The sequence below is a fragment of the Melanerpes formicivorus genome, unplaced genomic scaffold (assembly GCF_026170545.1).
Source record: "Melanerpes formicivorus ecotype bairdi unplaced genomic scaffold, bMelFor1.0.p_v2 SCAF_27, whole genome shotgun sequence".
Taxonomy (NCBI): Eukaryota; Metazoa; Chordata; class Aves; order Piciformes; family Picidae; genus Melanerpes; species Melanerpes formicivorus.
This window is the reverse complement of record NW_027142379.1, coordinates 3,503,832-3,530,405: the sequence shown is the minus strand read 5'-3', so window position 1 is coordinate 3,530,405 and position 26,574 is coordinate 3,503,832. Positions and strand designations below refer to the sequence as shown.

At 39.1% G+C, this 26,574-nt stretch overlaps 1 long non-coding RNA gene across 3 annotated transcripts in view; it reads right to left on the bottom strand.

Moving 5' to 3' along the window:
• Positions 1 to 742: 742 nt before the first annotated feature.
• LOC137448933 (uncharacterized) overlaps positions 743 to 26,574 on the bottom strand; it is a 160,862-nt gene continuing 135,030 nt past the window's right edge. For all 3 annotated transcript variants that reach the window (XR_010989263.1, XR_010989258.1, XR_010989260.1), the window contains one exon: positions 743 to 1,264. This is a non-coding gene — a long non-coding RNA (uncharacterized lncRNA). The remainder of the gene's footprint in view (positions 1,265 to 26,574) is intronic.

Here is a 26,574-nt window from a genome sequence, read left to right as displayed (position 1 = left end):
TGAAAAAATTAAGTTCCTTACTTTCAGTGGGGTCACTTTGTCTGTCCCAAGTGCAGGAGGTGTACAGTGCTTCTAAAACAACTTAACCATTACTGTGTGCAGAGTTTGTGTTTGGAGAGCAAAGCTTTTCACCCATCAGCTGTTCCTAAATACGTCAGCTAAAATTATATTGCCAGAGAGTCAGTAACATTAAAATTCAGAGGGAGATGCTGACATTGGTATAGGATGATTTCTGGTCCTGGAGCCTTCATGCAAAGTGTACAATATTCCTCCCCTCTAATCAGAAGCAGATCCTTCTCTCCCAGCTGTACCCTGTACTCTTGCTCACATTCTTTCATTAGTAGTGTGGGCCAGGCAGTGAAAACTTCATTTCCCATAATATCTTCAAGGAAATCCATTGGATTATCACCAGCCGATACCACCATGCAGAGCTCAGATGCTCTTCTACTCTGCAAGGTGAGATAGAAAATAAATGGAAATGTGAATGATAATTGCAGGAGAGGATGGCTGCCAAAGAGCCTCGTGGGTAGGATTTGCTTCTTCAGGATCCCTGTCTAGAGATCTCTGGACTCTGCACTTCAGTCCACTTCAATCTTCATAGTTTTTTCTGCACTCCCCATGCTTCAGTAATGGTTTTTCTCTGCTGTTTTCATAACAAACTCCCAAAAACCCGCAACAAAAAATTAACTTTATTGGAACACATCTGAACATACAGACTCTGATGCTGGTGAAGGATACACTGTGTATTGGATCCAGTTGCCTATGTATCAAGGCTTACTGTGTTCTGGAAGATGCCCTCACTTAGGCCTGCATTTGCCTAGGAGGAAAAGAGGTCCTGTCTCATTTGTCAGCCTCATGGAGACATTTTCGCATGCACGAAGGCAGCTGAGGTGCCACTGGACACCTATGTTTTACACAACTGATTCTCACCCACAGTGAGGTGTTGCACTCTGTAGAAAGGTTGGGAGAAAGTTTCCTGATGAGTGAGTTTGGGTTTTTTTTTTTACATAAAATGGGCGTTTTATTTATTCTTTTGTGTGGTATGTGCCTTTCCTGTGAGCAGAAATTCCCAATGAAATCCCGGTTGTACAGCTTACCGCACGCACACTGCCAGAGGGGAAGGGAACATTTTCCAGCCAGTTTCATAGAGAGGCTTACACCGCTGACTCCCGTGCTCTGTTGTACATTATCACCACTTAGGAAGTCTTGCATTTATAATGGAATGGTGTGCTGTTTGGAGGATGCTTTCCACTATTCCTGAATCCTAATTTTGCCAGAAAAAAAAGCACAACAAAATGGGAACAATTAGCAGAATAACAAGCAATAGCAGGAATGTTTGTCTTCCTATCATAACCCTAAATTGTTCTAATATGAGTTCATCTGGAAATGGAATAATTGTGTCTTGTTTTGTTAGTGATCATAGAGCAAGTAATGAGAAGGTAAAGACGACTTGACTCTTAAAACAAAAGAGAATGCATTCCTGGAATAATATGGAACAAATTGCTGTTCTGGCCACTTCTTTTTGTTCTCTGTCTTGCCTTGTGCAGCCTTTGTGGAGAGTGCATAAGGATTTATTTAGAAACCCTTGCTCCTGTGATCGTCTCCACATGAGGGCAGAGGTCTGTCTGTCTATCTGCTGGGTGGGGTCTTAACTTTGAGAAGATCTGGGTAACAGACAGCTTATGTGTTTCTGATATGTCTTAATGTGGTTATGGTGGCTTGTGCTTCCCTCCTGTCACTGAGGAGGGGATTTTCAAAGATGTTCTGCTGGCCAGAGTCTAGCCCTATTAAAGACATGAGGGAGACTCTCTTGGGTGTAATGGAAGTTGAGACTGGACAATAATAGTCAGTCTGTTTAAAAAACAAATCACATGATTCATAATTTTATAGATAGCAGGTAGAAATTAAATACTTGGTACACAGGCAGCCTGTCAGTAGCTGCTAAGTAAACATGGATACCTGAATTCTGCACTGAGAAATGTAGTGACTGGTGTGTGCTGACCAAAAGCATTGCTTGACAATTTTTGTTGCTGGGCAAAAATGGAGGGAAAAGGGAAACAGGGTGGAATACATGCTGAGAATGTAGATGCTTATCTCAAAAAAGAAAAAAAAATATCTCTCATAGATAGAAGTTACTCTTTGTTTTGTTTCTGATCTACAGCTATTCTTGCTTTTTTGTGTTGTCTCATCATTCTCCTATTACAATCCTTCCATCTGCTGCAATGTTTCATTCCACAGTATGCATGGTTGAAAAATACTGATATAATTTATGTAATAAACAATAAAGGAAGTTAGTGGGGGAAGTCTGCTGAAGTGAACTAGAACATTTAGAATACAGATAAGATCTGGAAGTACATTTTATGTTTCCTGTGAGTCATGTCATATCAGCTATGGCATCGACTGTAGTTAGTCTGATGGCCTAAGATCACACTAGCAATATTATATATTAAAAAAAAAAAAGGCAGTTTGGACATAGTATGTATGTGTGTTTGTCTCCAAGGATAAATTAAAAGGAGAGGAGGTACATGTTTTTGAAGCACATACAGTTGTTGCTGAAAGGGACAGATTTTAGGTCAGTTGGTTTTATCCATGCATTTTATATACTATTTTGGGCCTTTTGCATGTTGTTGTTCCCAAACAGAATTTTTGAGAACTGCTTAAAGATGTTGTAATGGCCATCAAATGTCCTTCTGGCAATGTGTGGTAGCACAGATGAAGAATATTCAGATGCTCCAGGCCTCAGGCATTAACCATATTATTCCTTTTACCACCCGATATCTGAAACCCATTTGACCTTTCTTTATGTCTATGGAAATCTGGTAGTGCAGTCTGACAGCCATGAGGTTTTGCTACCTTTGAAATCTAGTTAGGATAGCTATTAGCTGAAAATCCCTCATATGGTTTCCTGTTTTATCTATTTTGGGAATACTGTAATCAGATGAGTTTTCAAATTGGCCTGGACAGTGCCAATATTGAAGTATTTCTCTTACAGCTATTCTTGTATCATCAATTTTTGTCAGTTCCTCTAACAGTAGATTACGTTTCTAGTTTATCTTGAGGGTTTTTTTCCTAACCTCTCTGCATACGTAACAGTATACATCTCAGCTGTTTCATTCATATTGTTCTGTTAGGAAAATGGGGAATTTATTATTCTGTATTGGCAGATTTCCTAGTAAAAGAGAAGGAGTTCTTATTAATTAAGCTACTCTTCCAGGAACACTTTTCATCTTTATCTGCTGCCTTGATAGAGAAGGAGAAGTGATGTTGAATTTCAGATGTGCTCGGACACATTCATCTTGTAAAAGGGTTCTGCATTTGATTGGAAGTTGCTGTGACAAATGTGAATAAAAGAGAGATAATTACTAGTTTGCAGTAATGAAATATGTAATTGCAGAGTCAGTGCTACTGACTAAATAAACCAGAAGAGAGCCAAAAGATGTGCTGATACTGCAGAGCTTGGTTCTGGGTGCCAAAACTGAATTCGATCTTCTCCATTAGTATGTTAGAGTAGTATTTTAATCTGTTCTTATTCCAGAGGGAACTGTGGCATTTTCATTTATTTGTGATACATAATCTCCAGTTCTCTAAGATAAGCAGAATTTATGGAGAAGGATGCAAGATCCTTGTTGGAGGCCATTTTTCCCAAGTCCTAGACTGGTCCTTTGCTTGTGAAAGTGAAAGCATTCACTGGCACCAAGGTCTTTTTTCATTAGGCTTCATAGCAGTAAGATATTACCTCTGTCATGAAGAATGGGGAAAAAAAAGTAAAACTCTGCATCTGACCACTTCGACCTATAGGGCCTTGCTTAGGTTCACTAAGCCTGCTGTATCTGACTGAAGCCTAGAGCTGTTTGTACAAAAGCTATCAGGATTATCTTCACCATAGTGTAGCTGAGCTGGGAAGCAGAGTGCTAGTTCATCGTCTGTCTCCCCCATGCCTTGTTCTGGGGAGTTCCTGGTGTCCCAGTTGGGATTTAAATCTTGCTTTGGTGACAGCTCTGTTTATTAGCAATGGTGGCAGTCTCTGGGAATCATTCCTTCGTGCTCACAAGGGATATTTCTTCCCTGTGGTTAATTGCATTGAAGTAAATTAAGTACCAAATCAGAGATCCTCAAGGAAAAACACACCTTTTGAAAATGAACAGAACATTCATTCATTTATACTGATCCGTGGTGAGAACTCTGAAAAAAAATTAAACCCCCTACTGTCTTAGACCCATGCAACTCATGGCCTTTGTGATGACTCATGGGCATAGAGTATATTTGGGATTGGGATTGTTGTGACAGGTGACTTGCAAGACTACGAAGGAAACAGTATTTGAGAGAAGACATTTTTGTGTTCTTTGACCTTGAATAATTCACACACACAAAGGGACTGGTGACCTACTGGTGCTGACAACAGATGGCTCAGAACATTCTCACAGGAGAGCATGAAGTAAAAAGGGAGATGGATAATTGTGTTCATGCTGTTGGCCCTGGAGTCCAGAGTTGTTAAAGGCTGTGAAGTGATGCAAAGAAAATAGTTGACCACAGTAGATGTGTAGCAGTATCAAGGTGAAGCTGCATTGCCCTTTTCACAGAATTGATAGCATTTTAAATATTCCACTCTAAATAGGAATAGATGAAAATCAGAGAGCCCTTAGTTGTCCAGTAAAAATGTTGTTAATACAGCTAGTTAGCTGGGTTGAACGAGCTGCATGAATCTGAGAAGGGCTGTGTTGTGCTTCATTTGTTTGTAATTATTTTGTCTGTGCTTCTCCTCATTTGTTTTGGTTATTTTGTTGAATATACTCAATTTAAAAAAAAATAGAAAAACAGAAATATACTCAGTTAAAAACAAAGAAAGAAAATGCAATTGGAGGCATTTCCATATGGGTTCTGTGGTACAGATGGGAATATACTTTGCGGGATATTTGTGAGAAGAAAAATGTGCCAATGTACAGAAATGAACAGTATCCTTATAGCTTGAAAGAACATTTAGCATAGGCCCTCATAGTAAACCCCCAGAAGACACCTGAAGGAGTGGAAGGCACCCTGAGACTGATGTTTCATTGTTGTCATGTATCATTACTTCTAGTGCCTCCTTTCAAATAACAATTTGCAGGAGTCAGGAACTCTCGAGTGGCTACAGTAAAGAATGCCTTGCCACCTCTCAAGACACATGGCAAAATTTCTGCTGGAGAATTGTTCTGGTTTGCTTCTGATCTTATGTATGTAGAGCTGGGAGACGCCTACAAAGGGTATTACAGAACAGATCATCAAAAGAATCCCCTGATGTTTTGGCTCTATAAGCTTCCTCCAGGGGATTTTACAGAAACCATAGCTTCATATCTCATTGCACATGTCTAAATAAATATTAAAGACAAGCATTTTGCATAAGTTATGCTATGGTACAACAGCAAGATTATTAATTTATTTGCCCCTGGCAAAAGCATTTCATGGCTGTAGTCATCATCTCCAGCTATTTGTTATAGTGTCTTGACTTCTTTGAGTATTGTTTACCCAACGGTATTTAAGCAGAAGCTCATTTGTGAAAGGTTTTAACATTTTTAGAGGTTGAAGTTGGTATGTGTTTACCATACATGCAAATCATTTCTGAAAATGAGGGCAAGACCCACAAATGAAACCTAGCTGTAAACTGCTGCTGAATTCACAACAGGGAGTTGGACTTACATGGGGTTTAATGTTTAAGATTCCTCCCCAATCCTTCTCTTTCCCCTGTAGCAATTTCCAGCAAAAACACATCTTATTTCCCCTTGCTGAGACAGACCTAACCATTCCCTTTCCTTGAAAATGTCCAAATTCCCTTAGGCAGACACCCAGGAATGTGTAATTTAAAAAAGAAAAGTGGGGGAGGAAAAGGAAAATAAGAGAGCTGCAAGGGTAGTCCTGTATTCATAACCAGTTCCAGAAAACAGAGGCAAATAGAAAATGTCCTCTGAGTGTAAAAACTTAGTTTTTAGGTAGATATTGCACTGATAGATATTTGCAGGTGTGCATATTTAATAGGTAAACATTTGATTTGTAGCTCACAAATGCATGCTACAAAAAAAAATTACCTTTTTTTCATTTTGTCTTGCAACAGATACTGTTCTGTCATGAGCATATGGAGAAGGCTTTTAGTAGCTCATCACAAAACGAAATCTTGGATATTTTTCTGCTTCCTGAAGAAAAAAGGAAACATTCTTGTTCGTGCCATGAACATCCCATGAAACGAAAAGGAATGTGTCCCAGGGTGTGTAAGTTCTCAGTTTTTAATGGAAAATGTTGGTGGCCTTGTTCTATTCTGTAGCTACCTCCATTCATCCAGCAAATCCCAGAACTTCCCTTACATGTTTTCAGCAATTAACCTCATGGCCTATCCTCCCATGTATCCCTGTGGAGGTCACATGACTGCAGGGTAGGTGTCTAGGCAGGGAAGAAGGGCTGCTGGAGTCACAGCTGTGCAGATGTTCCATGCCTATGTGCGCAGAATGCTTCGAAGAGTGAGCCCAGGGTGTGCCAGGATTGGTTTAAGATAGGCCAAAAATAGTTCACACATTTCTAGTGAGGATTGCCAGCCTGTGCAAACATCTGATGTTCTCCTAATGGAGATGCAGCTGGTCATTGATTGTAGTGTGGCTCAGTTTTCAAGGTCAATCAGATCCCAAACCTTGTAGGATGAGCATCCACTAGAGTTGGTTTTGTTGTTGCTTTTTTATCCTGTTATTTGTGCTTTCTCCTTCTGGTCTGAGCAGCAGATAAAGAGTTTGTCAAGCCATAGAGAAACATGCCAGTAAGAGTTTTGGTACAGATCAGGTGCAAGTGAGTCTTTTAATACAGCAAATTTATTTCTGAACAAGAAAGTATCCACAAAGTAGGGAGAACCTTAAAGTAGCACAATTCCCATTTTATGTTTTGTGTGCAGGAAGGACTAATGAGGCTCTGCCTCAGTCTTGTTTGCATGTCCAGGTTTTGAGGGAGGGTTGCTCTTTTCCTGAATTTCCCTGTGACCTGGAAAAGTCATGGTGACAGAGATTCTAAAATCATCCACAGAGTCAGTCAAACCCTGGGGCAGTTCTTGTTGTGTCTCTAACACAGGCCAAGATCGTGGATTATAATATAGTCCCTGCCATAAATTTTGTGTTTCCTCTCTTCAAAACCATTAATTTAGGTCGTACAACCATTGTGTTCCTTCAAAAGTCTTTGCAACTTAAACCCTTCCAGAAGGCAAAAAATTAAATTTCCTGCTGGAGAAGTACTGAGAGATAAAATCTGCCTTGTTTCCTGTTTCTCTTCAGAAGTCCTACAATTGGATATACTATGCCAATTGCACTTTAGATGGCAATATTTGCATCATGAACTGTTAAATGGGTTTTAATTGGTTAGCCTCTGATGAATTCCTTCGGTGCCACGTACATTATTGTAGAAACAGCTTTGTATATCAGAGAAAAAGAAAAGTTGCTGGGACAATGAGATGTGCATGTGCAATACCCTCTGTAAGTTCAGACTTCCTGAGTCCAGACATCTGCTGCCTGGGCATTCCCTGTGTTAAGTTGTTCCTTGTCTGATATGAAAAGCAGACTTTCTGAGAATGTATGATGTCTTCTCTATATTAAATCCCTGTCCAAACTAGAAGCACTGAAGTGACTTTGTTGGTAGTTGCAAACCTTGAGGCTTTTTGACAGTCACTTAGTGCTGGAACTAATTCTTGGATGTGTACCTAATTGCTGAAGGTGGTGGTCTCCATCCAGCAAGTTTTCATCTTGAAGTGATACAGGTAGAGGCATGAAGGAGCATCACAGAACATGTCAAAGAATGGTAAAGGATTCAGTTAGTGAATCTGATCTAGATTTGCATGCCAAGTGAAAAGTTTCTTTTCCCAAATATGAAGAATGTGCAGGGTTTTCTAAAAATATTCCTCTAGTTGTGATTTTGTGAAGGAGATGTATAAAGCAGGTAAATTAGTACTCAAAACAGTAAACATAATGCTTGGGCATGCACAACTGTGGGAGAAAGAGACTAGTTTCCTACGACAACAGTATTCCTGAAACACAGTAAGTGCAGTTATTTTCATATTTGGTTGTTATTAACATTTCTGAAGCTGAAGCAACTGGCTTGGCTCTACTGTACTCTTTGAAATGATAGTGTTTTGTAATCCTGTTGTCTGGTGATGAATATTTGCACATTTTCTTGGACTGTTTCCAGTAATTTACAAGGAGATGCTTTTGTAGGCTGTGGAAAACCCCAGAAAATGTCTTGGCTGGGTTTTACTTAGACAAACTGATCTGAACCTTCAGCTCAGAGATTTGATACATGCTATTCCTGTTTTGAACACTGCACCTTCATCACATGTGACCTTGCTGTTTGATGATTTGGAACAGGGCCACAGCATAATTCCATGATCCGCTGAAAATCATGATTCTTTCATGTGGAAAACAATAAAAAGCATATGGTATCAATTACACTTCACTATTTCTCTGAGAATTCAAGCACCAGGAATAAAAAACGCTGGCTGAAGACTTTGAATTTCCATAACCGGAAACAGTTGGTATAAATTATTTTTACTGAAACTGCTCTGCCAGCCCTGGGTAATAAAAGGAAAAATAACACTGGTATTTGATTGACTTCATAGGTGCAAAATATGTCATCCTCAGAGGGAGCATAAAATTCTAGCTCAGGCAATGGAATAATTTTGTTGAATGCCATATTTGTCCTGGAGAAGCTTGGAAGAATGGGTTTCCTGTTTCTACTGCATCTCTACTGAGCATGGTGGTTCATGTGATCAAATATACAGGATAATGAATATGATGAGTGGCTACAATAAAAATAGGAGGTAAGAATTCTTTGGACTTCTAAACTTTTTTTCATGAAGAGTAGCCTCTTATCCATATTAAATATGACTAAAATCAGTAGGGATGCTTGTGTAATTAAATGCCACCTAGCATTAGGAGTCTGTAGATTGACAGTGTAGGCAATACTTACCATTTTCTAGAACTAGTATTGCGTGAAACAAAACAGAAATCGGCCTTCAAACTTGTTGCAAGTCTCACTGTATGGGTTAGCAGAGGAGGTAAGTCAATGTGCAAGAGTAGCTGAAGTTCAGAAACAAGAACAGAATTGCAAATGGAGAGAAAGGAAAGAACATGACACTGAAGCTTTTGTCTGTGGGTAAAGTCTGCCTGGTGACTGATACCTGTAAAAATGAGGAATTTGCTGTAGAGTAAATACACAAAAATATAAAGCAGGTGGGGGTGATGAAAAGAAGCCAGTAAATTCCTAAAAGCTCCACATGGGCCTCTGTGGGCTTCTGTTAGCATTTGTTGGCAAGCAAGACGTCCATTTGCATGTCTTTTGTACTGCAGGCAAGATCATTGCTATGTTGAAATGCACTGTATTCTAAAGCTGTGGTGAGAGTTGCAGTAGCACTGAGAAATAAAAGTGGATGCAAGGATAAATTGGACTTCCCCCCCACTCCCAGACAGTCTTGTGGATTCTTTGGACACATGAGAAGGAGATCCTAGTGAGTTTTCTCTTTGAGATATTTAGTGGTAGAGGAATTCAGTAAAGTTAACTGTAAATTGCACCTACGTTCTGCACATGGTTTTAGCTTCACTGCTGATGGCCCAGTATGCAAACACTTTCACCAACACAGCCAAATTCAGTGACACTAGGAAAATCATGCATATTTGGGAAACATTAGGATTTATTTTTATGAAAAAGTATCTGATAATTAAACTGTCATTTTTTTCCCCCCCCCAGACTTCTTTCATTAGAGAGACTGATGACTATTACTGCACATATCCCACAGAGTATTCAGTTACGCTGGGAGGGGAGTGAAAGCAACATGCCAGAAGCTATGCAAGAGAGATGATGCATGATATTCTAATTTTATGAGGCTGTAGATCTTGGGAAAATGAGAGATTTATAATGCCACTCCCTACATTAATTAAGCAAGTGTGTGTCTGATTTATATATCTATGTAATGGGAAGATGGTGTAATTTACTGAAGATATCACGGAAAACAGAATCTCTGAATAAAAATGATCTGCACAATCTATTTTCTCAAGATACCTCCCAAAGCTCCACATCTCCTAGCTAGTCAGGAGATAAAAGTTTATTCTTCAAGTTGAAAAATACCTTTGTTTGCTTCAGTAGTCAGCCATTGATTTCTTTCTGTTTACAGTGATTTCAGCTAGCTACAAACACATGTTGTATTCGGTGAAAAACACCCCTGGTAAGCCATCAACATAATGTTTTGTAAATCTTGTCTTATGGATGAGAACAGAAAATAGGTGGTGGGTGTTTTGACTTCAAACTAAGTGCTGGTGTGAGTCAACAGGTCAGTTAAGTGTGTACTTGCTGGTAGTTCATAAAGGCCATTGAAATAACTTCTGTTTTTTAAGAAAAAAATCATTGTCTTTTGATGATTGAGTGGCATCTTACATACTGTGGCAGGCTTATGGATTTGAGGTCAGGGACAATGTATGTATGCAGATCTGGAGCATTAAGGCAAGTTAATTTCCAAAATTTTTGAGACCAGATCTTGTAATTTTTGTTTCCCTTCAAGTACAATTCAAGACTCAATCTTCAGGTGATTATATGGGCAGTCATTTGAATGAAGTGTTTGTTTATTTATTAATTCAGGCTGCTTTCATTGATCATTTGCTTTGCTCTTCTTCCAAGAGCACATAGGGAAAGTGAGCCTTCATTAAGAGCACAATGGTGCAAGAGTGTTGGTTGTGTTTTGTTTTATTTTTCCTGAACAAGACAAAACAAAACATGTCAAAAAGTTTTTGTTAGCTAGCAAACAAGAGATCAGAGGATTTAAAGCTGTGTGTATGGGTATCTATCCATAAACATGAATGCACAGGACCTGAAAAACTAGGTCTTTCTAAAAGTAAATTACTTTGTATGCTAATAACTTTTCAATGTGCTGTTTATCTTCTAAAGCAAAAATCTGAAGCTGGCAGATACAGATTGTAATGGTTTAGCTAAGTCTTTTAAACCCAAGTAGGGTAATCTAATTATAGTTAAACAAGAAAAAATAAATGTAGCTTTGCAGGTTCATTTTCTTACATGATTCTCTAAAGAAAGCAAGCATCAGTAAATGTCTCTCGGATATGTGATTTGACACTATTTCAAGGAATTTTTTTCATGCTTTTCCAGTGGTGTTAGTTTGTTCCTACAAACTGGATAAAACCTTGTGACTGCTGTTGCCTATATCTGTATTAATTGAAAATAAATAGGTATTACAGTATTTTTGACAGAAAAGAAATACACTGAATGAAATACTAGCTCCCTTGAAACACGTGTAAATCATACAGACATAGTTTTTTATCCGTATGTATGTGCCAGTCTGGCCACTGGCATAAGTTACTTCATGTATACAATGCATTCATTTGATGATCGTAGCAAATTTCCTCCTTTATGCAAGTGGCTCTGAGCTTTATCTCTTTCTCTCTCAGCAGATGTGGTCATCCACTGCGGGCTGAAAAATTTAGTACAGATACTTTGGTGAAGATGTGCTTGTGTAAGTAGGGGCTTTTCTTCTTTTCCTCTAATACCAACATTTTACTTCACATTTGTGCTTCCATAAGGATATTGGTGGCTTATGCCAGAAAGAAAGAGATTTGTGCATCTGGTAGCGCACAGACAATACTTCCAGGTATTCAAGACAATCTTGGGACTCTCAAACACTTATGCTGAGATCACAGCTGATGGCAAAAATTTTAAAATCACCTTTCTATTTCCAAGATTAGCGTGTATGTTTACAAAATGACAGAAGCAGCACCTCATTCTGAAGTAAAGTTTGTCTGTAGCCATGCCACATGCCTGTCTACTCTGTATTTCAGTATGATAGAGCAAGAGCTTATCATTTCTGAGCCTCAGCTGTCTAGCTCTTCACACAGTCATGTGAATAAGGAAATCTAGCAATTAGAAATGTTGTGCATAAAACAAAGAAGTGGTTACCAGTAAGAAGTTTTTGTTACAGGATCCCAGGAGAGTCATGCAGAAAAGAATGAGGCCTCCTGTACAATTTGGGGATACACAAACACCTGCACACAGCTTGACGTGTGAAACAGGGACACCAAAATCTGGTAAGTACCAATTCTTCTGGCCGCACTGCTGTCAGGTGGTATTTTTTCCCATCCGAGTAAGCTTCTAATGGTCACAGGTGGCAGATCCCTTTTCTAAGCTTGTATTCTCATGTTCTGAGACAGCAAAAGGAAATTTTTGAAGCAGGAGAATGAATTAAAGAGGGCCAGAAATGCGGTGCAAGAAGGATAAGGTTAATCTATGTGACTTCTTTGAGAAAGAGAAAATACTTTGAGAGGTGGGACTTCGGGGCTATCAGTGCTGCACAAATGTGCACTACAAGCCGGTCTGTCTTCTTTATTTTATATATGAGTCAGAGGTGTATTTGCAATGCTTGAGTTAAATTCTGGTTTTAAGATGTAACAGTACAGTCAAATCCTTGTGTAGTGTGAATTGGCACCACTGCTCTGAAATCTAGAAAGCTTCATGGGTTTACCTCAACTGTTTCATATTTTGAACTAGGTAAAATAACCAAGTTGTAGGTGTCCAGAACCAAATTATTTTTTTTCATATTGAACCTAACTATGGTACTAATTATACAAGAAGTTGCAAACTGCTAGAAACAAAGCTCACAGCTTTATAGGGTTTACTTAACAGGATAAAAGCATTGTATGAAACTGATGCAAGCCAAAGCTCACATGGGCAGACTTGGAATTACCTGCCGCAGCACTGTTTTGGTCAGAAGGTCAGAAGAGCAGACTTAGGAAAGCATCTGTAGGAGTCAGGTGACATTTCCCCCTTGCCCAGATCAGAACCTGGGGGAAACCAGAAGCTGTTGACTTTGAAAACAAATGTAATTGGCCTCATCTTGGGAGAAAGAACTATTTCCACTGGCATGTGTTCCTCCTCAGCTTGGCAAAGAGCTGTGTGCTGTGGTAAAAACTTAGAAAACCATAGGCTGTCTGTGGGCTGTTGCCCATCTTTCATACAATCCATCTTCAATACCACAACATATTTTCTTTGCAAGATAGCAGGGTTTCAGATAGGATTTTTTTGTGAGGTTATGATGGTTCCACATTCTCCCTCCAGGACAAGTCACCTTTTGAGCCAAGAAAGTTTCAGTTTGGGTGTGTGGAGCCAGGGGCACACTGCGTTTGGCTGGACTTACCAGGGTTCAGCATTTATATTTCTGTCTAACTCTTTGCCTTCAATTGTAGCTTTTCCTATTCTTACATTTGCATGTGAAAGATACTCTGGGTCTTTTGCTGGAGTCCTGCACCTTAGGCAGCTTTATAATGGCATAAAAAGGTATAAAATAAGCTTCTTGGCATAACAGATCGTGCAAACTGTGCTGCCAGAGCTGACCTACCAGTGACAGCTATGCAGGAGATGTTTGTGTCTTTACACATTAAGAGCCTCTTTAGTTCTCTGTCCCTACGAGATTTGTGTTAAAATGTCTTCTCACTGATTCCCTTGTATGAAAGATTCCCAGGAGTAAGTTGAAGTCAAGAGAAGGATAGGCCTGTGTGGAGAGAAATGGTTTTGGAAGTGTTCGAAAGGATGGAAGCAGAATGTTGGAGAAGGTTTGATTTAATATGCAAGTGGGTTAAGAATTTGCAATTTCAACTTCTTTATTCTCCTGAATGAAAGATTGAAAAGATGAAGTTTAACTTTCCATTAAGGCAAAACCTTTAAGCGTAAGACTCTACATCTCAGAGAGCAGGCCTGTGAAAGCCTGCTGTGCCCACAGAGGTAGTGAAGGATGTGCAACCACATCCCTTATTGATAAACATGGGGTGTCTGCTCCTCAGAATACAGATGACACTGAAAAAAACCAACCATCTAAGAGGTTGCTTCTGAGGACCTTGAAAAATGGAGGTTAATTGTACTGTTGAACAAAAGTCCTGGCAGGCTGCTTAAACAACATTCTTTTATCTGACAGTAGAATTGGCAGAGGATGACAGCATAGGAGAGAAAGCTTTGGTGTACTCCACCATGCCAAGACTATGCAGAGTTTCATCCAGCTCATTTACAGCTGCTTACTCACATGCGTTCTTTCTTTCTCTGTCTCCAAAAAGAAGTAGTTAAAAGAAGTAATTTACCTGGAGGCTTGGAAAGCAGATGATGATTACTGCTTGTGCAAGAAAGGCTGTCAGAGTGGGTGTAGGGATTATTGGTCAACTGGACTTAAAAAACTTAACAAATGTTTTGGTTTGCATTTTGAGTAAGTTTTACTTGTATTTTAACTCCACAGTGTCTTTGTTCCCTGTTTATTTTGGAGAGCTGCAAATTAGTAGTATGATTCTTGTCTGTGTCTGTTTCTATAATGTATCCTGCACCTAAAACTCTCACTGGCTTCAATGCAGGTTTGTTATGCTTGCGATTCATAACTAGGCTTTATTTTAGGCATCTATATTTAGTTGTTCTAAGGCACTCTTGAGAGAAAAGAGTCTGCCCCAATAAGGCATCTCCAGAAAATGTTGGTGATGTGAAACACTGTATTTATCAAACAATTTAGCACAATGGCAGGGTAAATCAATGCTGGGTATAAAAACATGCAGTTCTTCTAAAGTATATGTTGGACTAAGTACCAAGATGATGTGTTACATATCTATGCCCTCTTTTTATCTTGAATGATACAATCACATCTGTGAGTTGTTGTATTTGGAAGCTGGGGTAAAGCATAGTCATGTATAACACTGGTTCACATGATTGTGTTAAGCCAGCCACAAAAATCAGATGTACCTACAGATTAAAAATCAGGGAAAAATAGCTCTTAAAATGTCAGCAACAATGAAATGCATTTGTGTGACAAAATGCACTTGTTACAACTGTTGGATGGAAACATAAGCTAAGAGCTGGATGTGAAAATCCAATTTTAGAAAATTAATGAGACAATAGTAATAAAAATGTCATTATAATTTGAATCAAATCAGACTCCTACACCAGAAGTCATATATTTAAACCTAGGTTTTCAGTCCTCACCTATATAAAGTAATTCCAGATTGAAAAATGGCAAATGCAATTCAATGTTAATTGCTAACAGATAAGGTAAGCTGGAACAATTCATTGAAGGTTATACCCATGTTGGAATATATCCTTTTTTTTATGTTAAGTGCCATATTATGGAAGAAAAAGGCGTAATTAAATCTATGCTTTTACATCCAAGTGACTTCTACAAATCAAAAAAGCACTCACAGACTGACACAACACGAATTATCCCTGGCAGAAATGCTAATGCACAACTACCCAAATATCTGAACTATCTAAACAGATAGTTAGATGTATCTCTCATTACACCTCCTCTTTGAAATTCAACTGCAGACCCAATACTGGAGGCTCAAATTCATGCAAAATACAGATGCAAATTATTCTGCAAATGAGACTATTGAGCTGAATGCAAATTTAAATCACAGAATAGTCTGCATCCATCTTCTGTCCTCTTGTGTGCCACTTATTTTAGGCTCTAATCTCCTCAGAGTGAAAGATTAATACCAATTAATGGACTTTATTACCCTGTATTTCAAGGCATACCTCAAAAGACCAGTAATAAGGCCTGAAGGATCCAAACTACTGTTCTAGCTTCTCCACTGCCTTCTTTGGTAACATATAACCTGTTACTGGGAGATAAGATCTGGTTTTAATTATATTCTTGGAGAACCCATGCAAAATAAGTAAAGGCAGGAAGGAGGGTGCTTCAGGGAGCAAAATATTTGGGTGAACTTCCCCTTGTATATTTGGAGAAGCGTAAGTTTATCTGAAACATAAGCTGACTATTCCTCTCCTTAGAGAACCCTTGAGTAATTGGTATGCAGAAGTAGTAAACAGTGTATTCAGGTGTTTAATCTGCAGTATTTCAGAGCACATGGCACTTATGCTTATGCCTCATCTTTGAAAAGCTATGTGAGAGACTGAACTGTGGGGCTTGTTGAACATACCTGTATCACTCTGAAAAATATGTTTTCCAAGTTGCCAGTAGGTACCTTACAGGCTGTGTAACTGCCTCAGGCAGTGGGCTAAGCTCCTAGGATGGTCAAGTACAGAAACCTTCCTGTCCCCTCAGCCCCACCAAAGATGTTTGTGCTGTGCCTGGAAATCTCTTTTGCTCAGCAAGAGCAAAGTTGCCATGTCAGCCTGTGTCCTGAAATTACACAGATTTGGACTGCCAGGTCTTCAGCCCTTTCTTGTGCCAGGAAAAATTATAAATGGTTTCAGTCAGAGAGACATCTGTTTTATGCAAATAGTTCTGGTGCTAATCATCTCAGTTGTCATTGAGCAAACAGAGAAACTGGAGCTAATTCAGACATTTTCATCACATCAAAATGCAGAGTTTGCTGGCTCTGCTTACCTGTGTACTGTTTTTCTCATACATGCATATCAATAGGATTGTCTTGACTCAAGATCTAACAAATACATCCTGATTTGGTGAAAGTCAGTTGGAAAACAATATTGAATCCAGACATTATTCATTTTGAAGATAATTTGTTGGATAAGTGTACAAAAACTTCAGAAACATAGAGGTCATTAATGGAAAACTGCCCTTGCAGTATGTAACAGTGAGCCCTCCTTTTAGGCTGAGTCATGCCTACCTCTGGTACAACCTCCTAGTCTACTGCTTTTGTCCTCTTCAGTAAGTTTTGAACAGTTGCTATTTTTGAGATATAAAAACCCCATAACTTTAAAAAGCAAAGGATGTTCTTTCTGAAGACTGTAGAGACTGAAGCCACAAGGCTCTTTCCCTTTAGAAAGCTTAGAGCATTTTATGGGCTTTAAATAGCAGTGCTTTGTGTCTGTCACCATACCTGTCATTATCTCATTGTTAGGGTTTGTATGTTTGGTTAGTAACACATGCTCATTTGCCTGATTAGCACCATGCTTTAATTTCATTTAATAAGTATATTTTGGAGTCAGAATGATCTTCATCAACCAGAGTCATTTAACTTTGCCATGTAGAATTAATTAAGATGAAGACTGTCAAATGAAATGTGAAAAATAATCAGTGGTTCTCATTAAGAGATAATAACAAGATTTTTTTTTGTTGTTGTTTATCAGTTTTGTTTTAGTCCCAGCATCAAATTTTAAGAACTGTTACATGTTGTGAACATTCATTTTAATACATTTGATCTCATCTGGCACCATGCAAATAAATAAAATCCTTTATCTTCTTTTGACAACCAATAATTAAATACTGAAAAAAGGCTTTAGGAATAGATAGCTAATTTAAGCATACATCAGAGTTTGATGAAATATGTAAGACTTGAAAGATTAACTGAAGTAGTGTCTGTTAGAACTTAATGATTGTCTCCAAGAACTGAGTCAGTCTTGCTATGATTTTGGGAGATTTGAGACAAGCAGATAAAGGAGGTTCTGTTAAGAGAAGGAAAAACAAGGACCTGGGCAACTGTAGTCATCAAAGAGTTGGCTACTTTCAGCTGCCATTCTGAATGTTCTGCTTTGGGAATCTATCCATCATTTTTGCCATGTTTAGGTCTTCACTTGTTCTCTACAGATCAAAGTACTACACTCAGCACATCACCCATGTGTCTGTACTGGATACACCTACTTTGGTATATAAAACATTTTACTAAGGTCTAATAGAGTGTGCAGAGGCAACAAGACTGTAATTGTAATGCAGATGTCAGCTGGGACAGTATTTCAGGTGGGGACAAGTTCAGCTGGGAAGCTGATCTCTTGAAACAGCTAGCTAGCTATTTGAGGGGGCTATGGAGTCTCTTCCTTCAAAGATATTTAAGGACAGGGCACACCAGTTTTTCCCAGGAGTGCTGGGATATACTTCCTCTTACTGGGGAAACTACTTGGCACCTTTCCTCTGCCCATGTGCATGCTTTCTTCTAAGGCTGAGCTGTGTGTGAAGGAAGGCAGTAGGCACTTGCTTCAAGGTGCACTTAGCCAAGGAGTGACATTCTTGCCTAAACCACTCTTAATAAAAGTTAAGTAACAGGCATAAGAAAGGGTATGTAGGTTAAAACATAGATGCATGTTGAACTAGGACAGACATTGTGGACTGAAAAGTAATTTTGAAATATAAAACATGGGCTGTGTTTCAAATCAGGGAGATTCTTCCTTTTTCAGTGTGCAGTTTCTACATCATGGCAGCATCACTTGCTTTCTGATTTCCTTTGTGTTATTACATTTCCAGGATTGTGCTAAACAAGGTCATCATAAACTCTTCAAATAACATGAGCTTTGTAGGGTTAGAGAAGTCATCCTGATTGCCTACAATTAAATCCAAGAAATAGAAGTCTTGCCTTTTCCAGCTCAGTATTGGGCAGCGAGCCCAATGAAGTAATTTTCCTTTGATTATGTAGCCAGTCCTGAACGTATGAATAGATTTGATGACTACATGCTGTGGTGTTTTTGGGCTTATTTTTCATTTTACGGATTTTGCTCTGCCTAGAGGCTATACAGTATGTTATGCTACCCATCAGACTTGGCTACAGCTTGAAGAACACTGTTCTTTTCTTGCCAACTTATTCAGCCTACAGTCACTCAGCCTACAACAGCTTGTCAGCTCTACTGAAAAGAGCCAAATAAGACTTTACCATAATGCTTCTTCCCCTCTTTCTTGCAAAAGACTGTGTTTCTTGAGTTGGATTGGGCAGAAGTTCTTGTGCTACATGGCCAAAAGTTCTGTTAATATCTCTTGTGTTCAGAAGAGGCAGCCTGGTCCCATTACCACTGAGTGCTGACAAGGAGCCAGAAAGTAAATAATTCTTTCTTGTGGAGTTACAGGCGTGTTCTGTTGGTAATGTATCTATGTTTTATGAACTTCATCAAATTAAACACAGAGGGAGATGTAATTTCCACCATTATGCCATGGCAAAGAAAAACAGAATATCCTAAGATCACAGCATAAAAGGCTACTGAACTACACAGGAGGAAAAAATTAATGTTAGGAATAAAATCCTCCAAAGGATTCTTGTAACACATGGCTTCGTGGTCTGATACAAGCGGAGAAGAACGCTCATCAGAATCGCTCTCAGGATAGCACAAAAAAACTTTTGCAGGACAAATGTGTTTCAAGTTGAACTTGCTCTGAGCACACTGTCAGCCACAGAACAGAAACACCAGTAAGAGGAATAAAGGATAACAGTAGTAGCAAACCTGGCATCTGTCTAGGGAAATGTTGACAACCTACAGGTCTTTACACCTTAGATATATCTAACTTCATATACCTATGCAGGATCATGTGAAGCTAGTTATTACCAGAATCACAGAGATGGGTCCCTGGTGATTTAGCTTGATCACTCCTACCATGTACCTTGTATGCCCTTTGGATTGGGATCTTTGAAATTTTCTAGTGAAGGAACCCAAATCACATCACTCTTCATCTTTTGGAGTTTGATGCCAGTTTTGCTGTTCTGCATTTCAGCACAACAGAGTACCCACTAGAACACTGTACGTAAGCAGGTGTCCTAGATTCCAGTGTGCTGAATGAGTTCATGGCACAGCAGAGTCTGCATCCGGCTACTCTGGCCAGGGCAGTGATCACCAGCATGGTGAAAGAGCAGGACTAAAATACAGACCTTCACCATTGTTAGAGCTCTAAAATTAGGACATAATCATAACTAAAACCTCTATTCTAACTTAATTTAGGTTCTCCTTGAAGAGCTGCAGATGCTTTCACCCCACAAACTGCATTGCCTGGACAAATCTTCATGAGCTGTATTTATCTGCATTGTCCACTAGCCATGACAACACATGTGGCTGGCAAGGTTTTTGTGTTGTGGCCAGGCTCCCTTCCTCCTCTCTTCCTCCCCTACTCTTCTCTTTGCCATTCTTCCCTTCTGCCATTCACAGTCCCACTGGGGCTTTTCTTTCGATTTCTGCTGCCAGATTTTTCTGCTTCTCTACTATCAGGCCTTCTGCTTGTAAATTGCTAGAACTTAATTTTTTCTAAGTGTTCACTTTTCTTTCTTTTCCTTTTCTAGTCTTTCCTCTTTCGTTTCCTGTTAAATCCTTTCTTTTTGGTTGCCTTTATTTTATTTTTACTTATTGCTGTCTTGTGCAGCTTTTCCCTCCCGAGTTTCTGTAATTACATTTTGTTAGTGCATGCGTGATGTTTCCTTTTGCACTGGCAGATGTAGAGCAAATGTCTACACTGTTTGTGCCTTCAGGTAACAAGTGGAACATCCCATTAAAAAAATGTAAAATGGGAAGATTTATATCTTGTAAAAGCATGGAATTGTGAATTGATTTGAATATTTTCAAACTATGTTTACTCAAAATTAAATTCTTTTCCATCCACTTCACATTATTATGAAAGAATATTGGTAGACATAAAAAATATTTTAGGAGTAATGTTTTCTGCAGTATTATATTTTCAGCCACTGAACTTTGAAGTGTTCTGTGAAGCTGAGAGCAAATACAGCATGAGAAATGGTGTCTTCTCTGTAAATGCTGAGAGATGTATTTTTCACACCGAGTACGCTGTTATCTAAACGCTTCCTATCAGTTGTTGAAAAAAACTTTCTCCATCTTTGAATAATGTTTTGTATTCATTTATTTATCTAGGATGAGAAATAGCAGGAGCACAAGAGATTTTCCTGGGAATGCATCCAAGAAGTGTTGGTGGAGGCTTTCTAGTTAATCAGTTTGTCAAAAGGAGTACTTTTTCCAGCATGCAACATTATTCACTTAATTTTTCATTAGGCCATTTAATGTAAGTACTATTAAAGCAAGCAGATGTGGTATGGAAATGTTAATTTATGCCAGATCACTTGAAAGTCCTGACTTTTCATCTCTGCAGCAACAAACTGAACTATGGGTCTTGCACATTGCCAAAAACTAACAGCAGCAGCACAGCCAGGCTGAGCAAAGGCAGCTGAATTGTTCACTCCCCCAGACACCACCCACTGACTGTAATCTTCCTCAAAGTTTGCTCTCTCCATATATCATAAGCGAGTGTTACTCAGAAAGGATTTTAAGTCCCCAAGCATGTGTGTCCATTTCCACCATTAAAGTGGATTCAGGTGCTTGGCATGGCTGTCTGCAGGCAGACTTTCCTTAAGTAATTGATAGCTGCCGTCACCCTGCCCATGGTTCTCTGGCTGGCTGTGTTTGCATTGTGTTCCTAGGGCTTTCATACAGGCTTCTGGCTGACACAACCTGTGCTTAGGTTCTCACGCTTTCTGTCATTACTGTGGCCTACTGTCAAGTTCTCAGGTGACAAATTATGCCAAATGAGCTTTCTTACACCTACTATGACATCATGAGAAATTTGTGCATCAACCACGTGTTGTAGAACTTTCAGTGGTATGAGGCACAGGGATGTGATTGCCAGAAGATGTTGAATCAAGAAAGGAGATAAAAATCAGAAATCAACCTTTCAAACACTTAACTGTGAAGAAATGAGTTGGATTTTGACTTACCTGTTTTCTTAAGAGGTAGCTATAGTGCTCCTCTGTGGTGTGAAAATCTTGTGGTGGGCAAACAGCAACATAACACATGAGTTGAACCAAGAACTTAACCATTAGTCTAATTAACGTTTTGTTGCTCCAGTCAAATTTGTCTAATGAATCCAAAAAGTCTCATAAACAAGATGATAAAAATGTGTACTTCAGAAACAGAGACAAAATTTGCCAGTTGGTTTGGGCACAGACTTGTATAGTTTGTGAGACCAGACTTACTTGCAGGCATGATATGTGCAGACAAACCAAAACATGACACTGGCTAGGCTGAAGCCAACTTTTTAAACAAGGCCCTGATTATATAAGTCTATAAACTTAATAATGGGTATTTGGTGGCTTTTGCAAGGTAATGGCTCTGGTTGTTTGATAAAGTGTGGTTTGTTTGAAAACTCAACTGTTTCATGACTTGTAAGTGGAATTAACCATTTTTATTAGGGCTGTGCTAAGTACTGTGTTGTGGTTTTCAGTTGCAAAAGAGAAAGAATAGCTACTCTGTGTATTGGAGCTCCCTCTAGGAAAAAGATTATTTCTCTCTCTCAAACATTTTACTTGTTTTATTTACAATTTGCAAAATTCCTTTAAAAATTCAGTGCCATCCTAATTCATGGTTTGCATTGTGCTTTGAAAAGAAGCATCTCATGGGTCTCAATTCCTTGTGTTTGACACCGTGCTTTCATAAAGGTAGTGGTAGGTGTCAGCAAATGTGACGTGGCCATGTTCACTGTTTCTCTGCTCATGAGTGGAAGATGTGGTGCCTTGGAAAATACATAAAACTGGAAGGAATGCAACAAGAAGGCAGTATGTTGCTGGGTGAAATTCCAAAGTATGTTTTCATCTTTCCCATGTATTTTCTATGTGAGGGAGAAATAACTTTGTGTATCTGACTGACTCTGTCCAGTGCATTTGCCCTTGGTGAGAGTGTGTGAAGTAGTTTGTATTCTGATGCTAGCTGGTTCTGCTGTGCTTCCAGACTAAGGGATGAGAGAGGAAAAGAAGGGTTATCTTGGGAGAAGGATAACAAGATGTCCTTTCCAAGCCTGTTTTAGTAATTTCTCAGCATAGAGTAGAGATCAGTCTTTAAAAGACAATTGTGTGTCTTTCATGAGTTCTGTGTGGAAAGACACAGGGAGAGGTGGTATGGCAATGTGACAAACAGGCAGGATTGATCTTAGGTGATGGTCTGGGAAGGATAACCCAGTGCAAAGCTTGACAATAAGGAGGAAAAGTTTCATGTCAGGTTTTGAAGTGGAACAACTTTTATGTGGGAGCAGATGAGTGTCTGGCAGGTGGATTCTATGAATTCTATGGATTTGATTGGGGAAGAGAGGTGATCAAAAGCTGAGCAGCTTGTGCTTGTTACATTTTTATGTGCTTTGGTGGGGGATAAGAAAGGCAGCTTGGAAAGCCAGGAAAATGAATGACATGGTAGGTAGGACAGAGTAAGGATATGAAGAAGAAATTAGTGGTGTGGGTGGAATGTAAACAGCCACCCTCAGAGCTGCTGTTATGGAAGAGCAATCAATAAATATGAGTTCTTATGTGGAGGCCCTGAGTTTTATATTCCAGGTGAGCAATCTTCTACTGGATGTATAAAGTCCCTGAGGGGAAAGGGTTAAGGAAGAGGAAATGAAGACATGCCAAATATGAAAAATCAGAACTTTGTGTTTGGCTTCATTGTTGTTCAAGTCTGTCTGTCACTGTAGGAAACCTCTATGGCAAGCATGGATTTGTAATGTGAATCAATCTTCTCTACTGGTATGTCTGAGAGAAAGCAAGCTGGCTTGATAAAGTGGCTCTGACATATATTCCCACTTCTAATAGTAAATATTTTAAAACCCCACATCCCTAATGGAATCCGGGAGAAATTATTGCCACAGAGTATTGTTACAGTGGTATTGCAAGACCACAGTGGAATAACGCTTTCAAACTTTAAACATTCCGAATCTGATCTAATATGGCAACTAATCCATCAATTGATCTTGAAATCTCTCAAAAATGGCTGCTGCTGGTGTAAATGCTTATAATGAATGCTAATATTGCCTTGCCAAATAGGAGAATGGTGCTCTATGTCCTGTGAGTGGCAAAAATGGATCAATATTTATTTGTGGGAAGAGGTCCCCAGAAACATCTGATGGGCACTGATCTTTATCTCTCTGGATGATCAATATTGCAGTTCCCTGTGTTGAAAATAAGGCAGACACAGTTACAAAAGTGCTGCAGAATCGTTAAAATAGGACCAGAGCTAACCCAACTTGACAGGACCAACTACTTAAACCACTACAACATGCATTGAAACAGAGAGCCTGCAGTTGCTCCTGTCACATCACTGTTTTTTAACAGTGATAAATGGCATTCCCATGCATGTGCTTTAGGGGTATTTTTAAATTATTTTTATTTAAGTTTTTCATACCAAAGTGACTGCTATCCCTTCCCTGATTTTTGTAAAGAAAGCAAGAAGTTTCATGGAACAAATTTCACAACAACACAGCAGTAAATTCCTGCTTTTAAAACCAAATAAAGTCAAGATAAATTTTATTTCAAGAAACACTTGAGTCAACCCAGAGATATACTGTCTTTAAACAGTGAAAAGAAAGTCATTTATGGGCTAGCCAATCTACAGGCTGGCTGATCACCAAAGTGGGAGCTTTCAAGCCACACAGAGGTAATGTTTACGTCGTATGTAAATATGCTTCAGTCACAGTTACTTTTGTTTCAAGAGTATTTTGAGGGAAAAGGTCTTGGTACTGAGAATGGACAAAGCAATAGCAGAGTGTATTAGTTGTGGTGATTTATTTCTTTTCCAATGCTTTTGGGTGACACATCCTTGAAATATTAGTCAGTTAGCTTCTCTCAGCTCAGCAGTGTGGAGCTGTTGTTTCTCCTCTGCAGGCATTTTGCTATATCTCTGTCACTATATGTACTCAAAAAGGCAGTATTTCTTCTGGCCTCATATTTCACATACAAACACAAAGAAGAAGTTTGGGCAGAAATGGGTTTGCTGGCACAATTAGATTCTGGAAGAAACTGAAGCTAGCTGAGCAAAGTGGACACTGAGCCATTTGGGAGCTAGTTGAACATCAGTGAAAATTGTACAGGAAAGGAGTAATTCTGCAAAATGAAGTGTAGAAACTGGATACCGCAAGTGATAATTTCTGGTGAGTTCCTTACTGTCTGTTATTTGGGTAGAGAAAGACAATGGTCTAATTAGGGAATTGAGACATCAGCAGTTGCAGAGTCTCTGCAAGTAATAATTGCAATTTTAAGGCTATTATTTTGCTATTCAGAATTTTATTTCAAGTAGAGAAAAACTGCTTTTGTTTACCAACAAAGATGCATAGTGCTTCCACACGCAATGTTCAGGTGCTGCTGGATAATGGCTTTTTGTTATCAGTGGCTAAATTACAGGAATTGAGTCAGCCTCATTCCCCAAGGTGCTGTTCAGTTAAATTGTAAGAACAGGAACTTACTCACATTGAGGTGATTTTAAAACACAGGCTCTTCAGGATTTTCAGAACTAAGATTAGGTAGCATTTGCAGACGAAGTAGTTATCCTGTGTTTTCTGCACATTAATTTTGAGTTCTCAGCAGAAGTCTGTCTCTTGCCATAGTTTTTGGCATTCTTTCCTATGGAGCTTTTCTGTTTCTAAACCTAAAAAGTTCAGTGACTAAGCCTAAAAATTTTCAGACTTCTGTATGCAAACTCGTTCAGCAGAAGTGAAGAGGAAGTCGGTAAACCCAAGGCAAATGTGCCTTTTGATTATTGGGACTTTCTCATTCTGGATTTTTTGGTCACAGCTTTCAAAACCCATATGTTTTCCTTTTTCAAGGTATGACTTAAGGACACATTATATGTTTGGTGCTTTGTTTGACCTTTTTGCTGGCAAATAGATAACGATGAAATGGATGATACCAAAATTAGGTTTTATGTTGTAGAGCACAGCTTTAGAAACAATGTAGAACGATGCAGTATGTGCTGAATGCTCGACTGTTTGCAGAAATGCATTCTAATTCTCTGGTTGTTCAAGAGAGCGACCTGGCGGTTACAGATGTCATCAGCTTTTGTCCAACAGCTATCAAGGACTGTATCCAACTTGAAAAGAACGGAATGGTTTGAATTATCCATGGATAACACAAGGCTTGGGATTAACGTCTGTAATATGGGAGGGCAAATTCTGTCACCTGCTCTAGTGCTTTACAAACCCTTTTGTTTTTTTTAAATCCAGGTTTCTCAGCTGACTCATTGAATGTCCCAAAGTATTTGGAAATGAAAGTAACAACTAGAACTGTGAATTCAAGTGGTTATGCTGGGAAATACTGTGCAATGACAAGTTGTTGTATAGCCATTGGGGGGAAGGCAGAATAGTTGGCAAGTGGCATACAGGAAATTTGGTTACCAAACATTTATCATATAGAAGTGAAATAGACCATCTGTGGCCAGCTTGAGTACGGTCTGTTAGTGATTGCTGTGATGTTCCTTGGTAGGTTGCACCAATATGCTCTATGTGGCGGAAACGTGAGTAGCATTTGTTTGCCTTGGAAAGGCATGAGAAACTCCAGACCTAACTGAAGTATCAGTGTATTTTGTTTCAAGGAAAAAAATTGGATCACAACCCACAGTGGAAGTTACTCCATTCTCAGTACTGGTTTTCTGTCTAAGTGGATGCAGCTCTATGAAAACGGAATGGTGACTGCAAGTTCAAAGCTGTAGGAGTCCATGTGCATTAATTTCAGATTGCATTTTGTCTTTGAAGCTGAAAAGGCCTTGAATAACCACAAAACTCTCAGCTCACATCCTGGCAGGTAGATCATACAGAAATGAGCTCTGAAATATTTTCAGCTCATCTGAATAATTAATTCCAGCAACAGAGATTTTTCTGAACACTCTCAGTGCAAGGTATGCCATTACTCTTGTATGGAGAGTGCTAGTTTATTGCTTTGCATTCTGTCTTGCATCTTTCTCAGCACCTTTTCTGTGCTACCTCATACTCCCACTATTGCTCCTTGCCTTGGTTAGGTCATTCCAACATAGACATTACACCTGCTTACATATCTTTATAACTAACTCTTGCAAATCCCTAAATCCATGACAGATGCAAACCATTCAGGGAGAACACTGTCTTTTGGA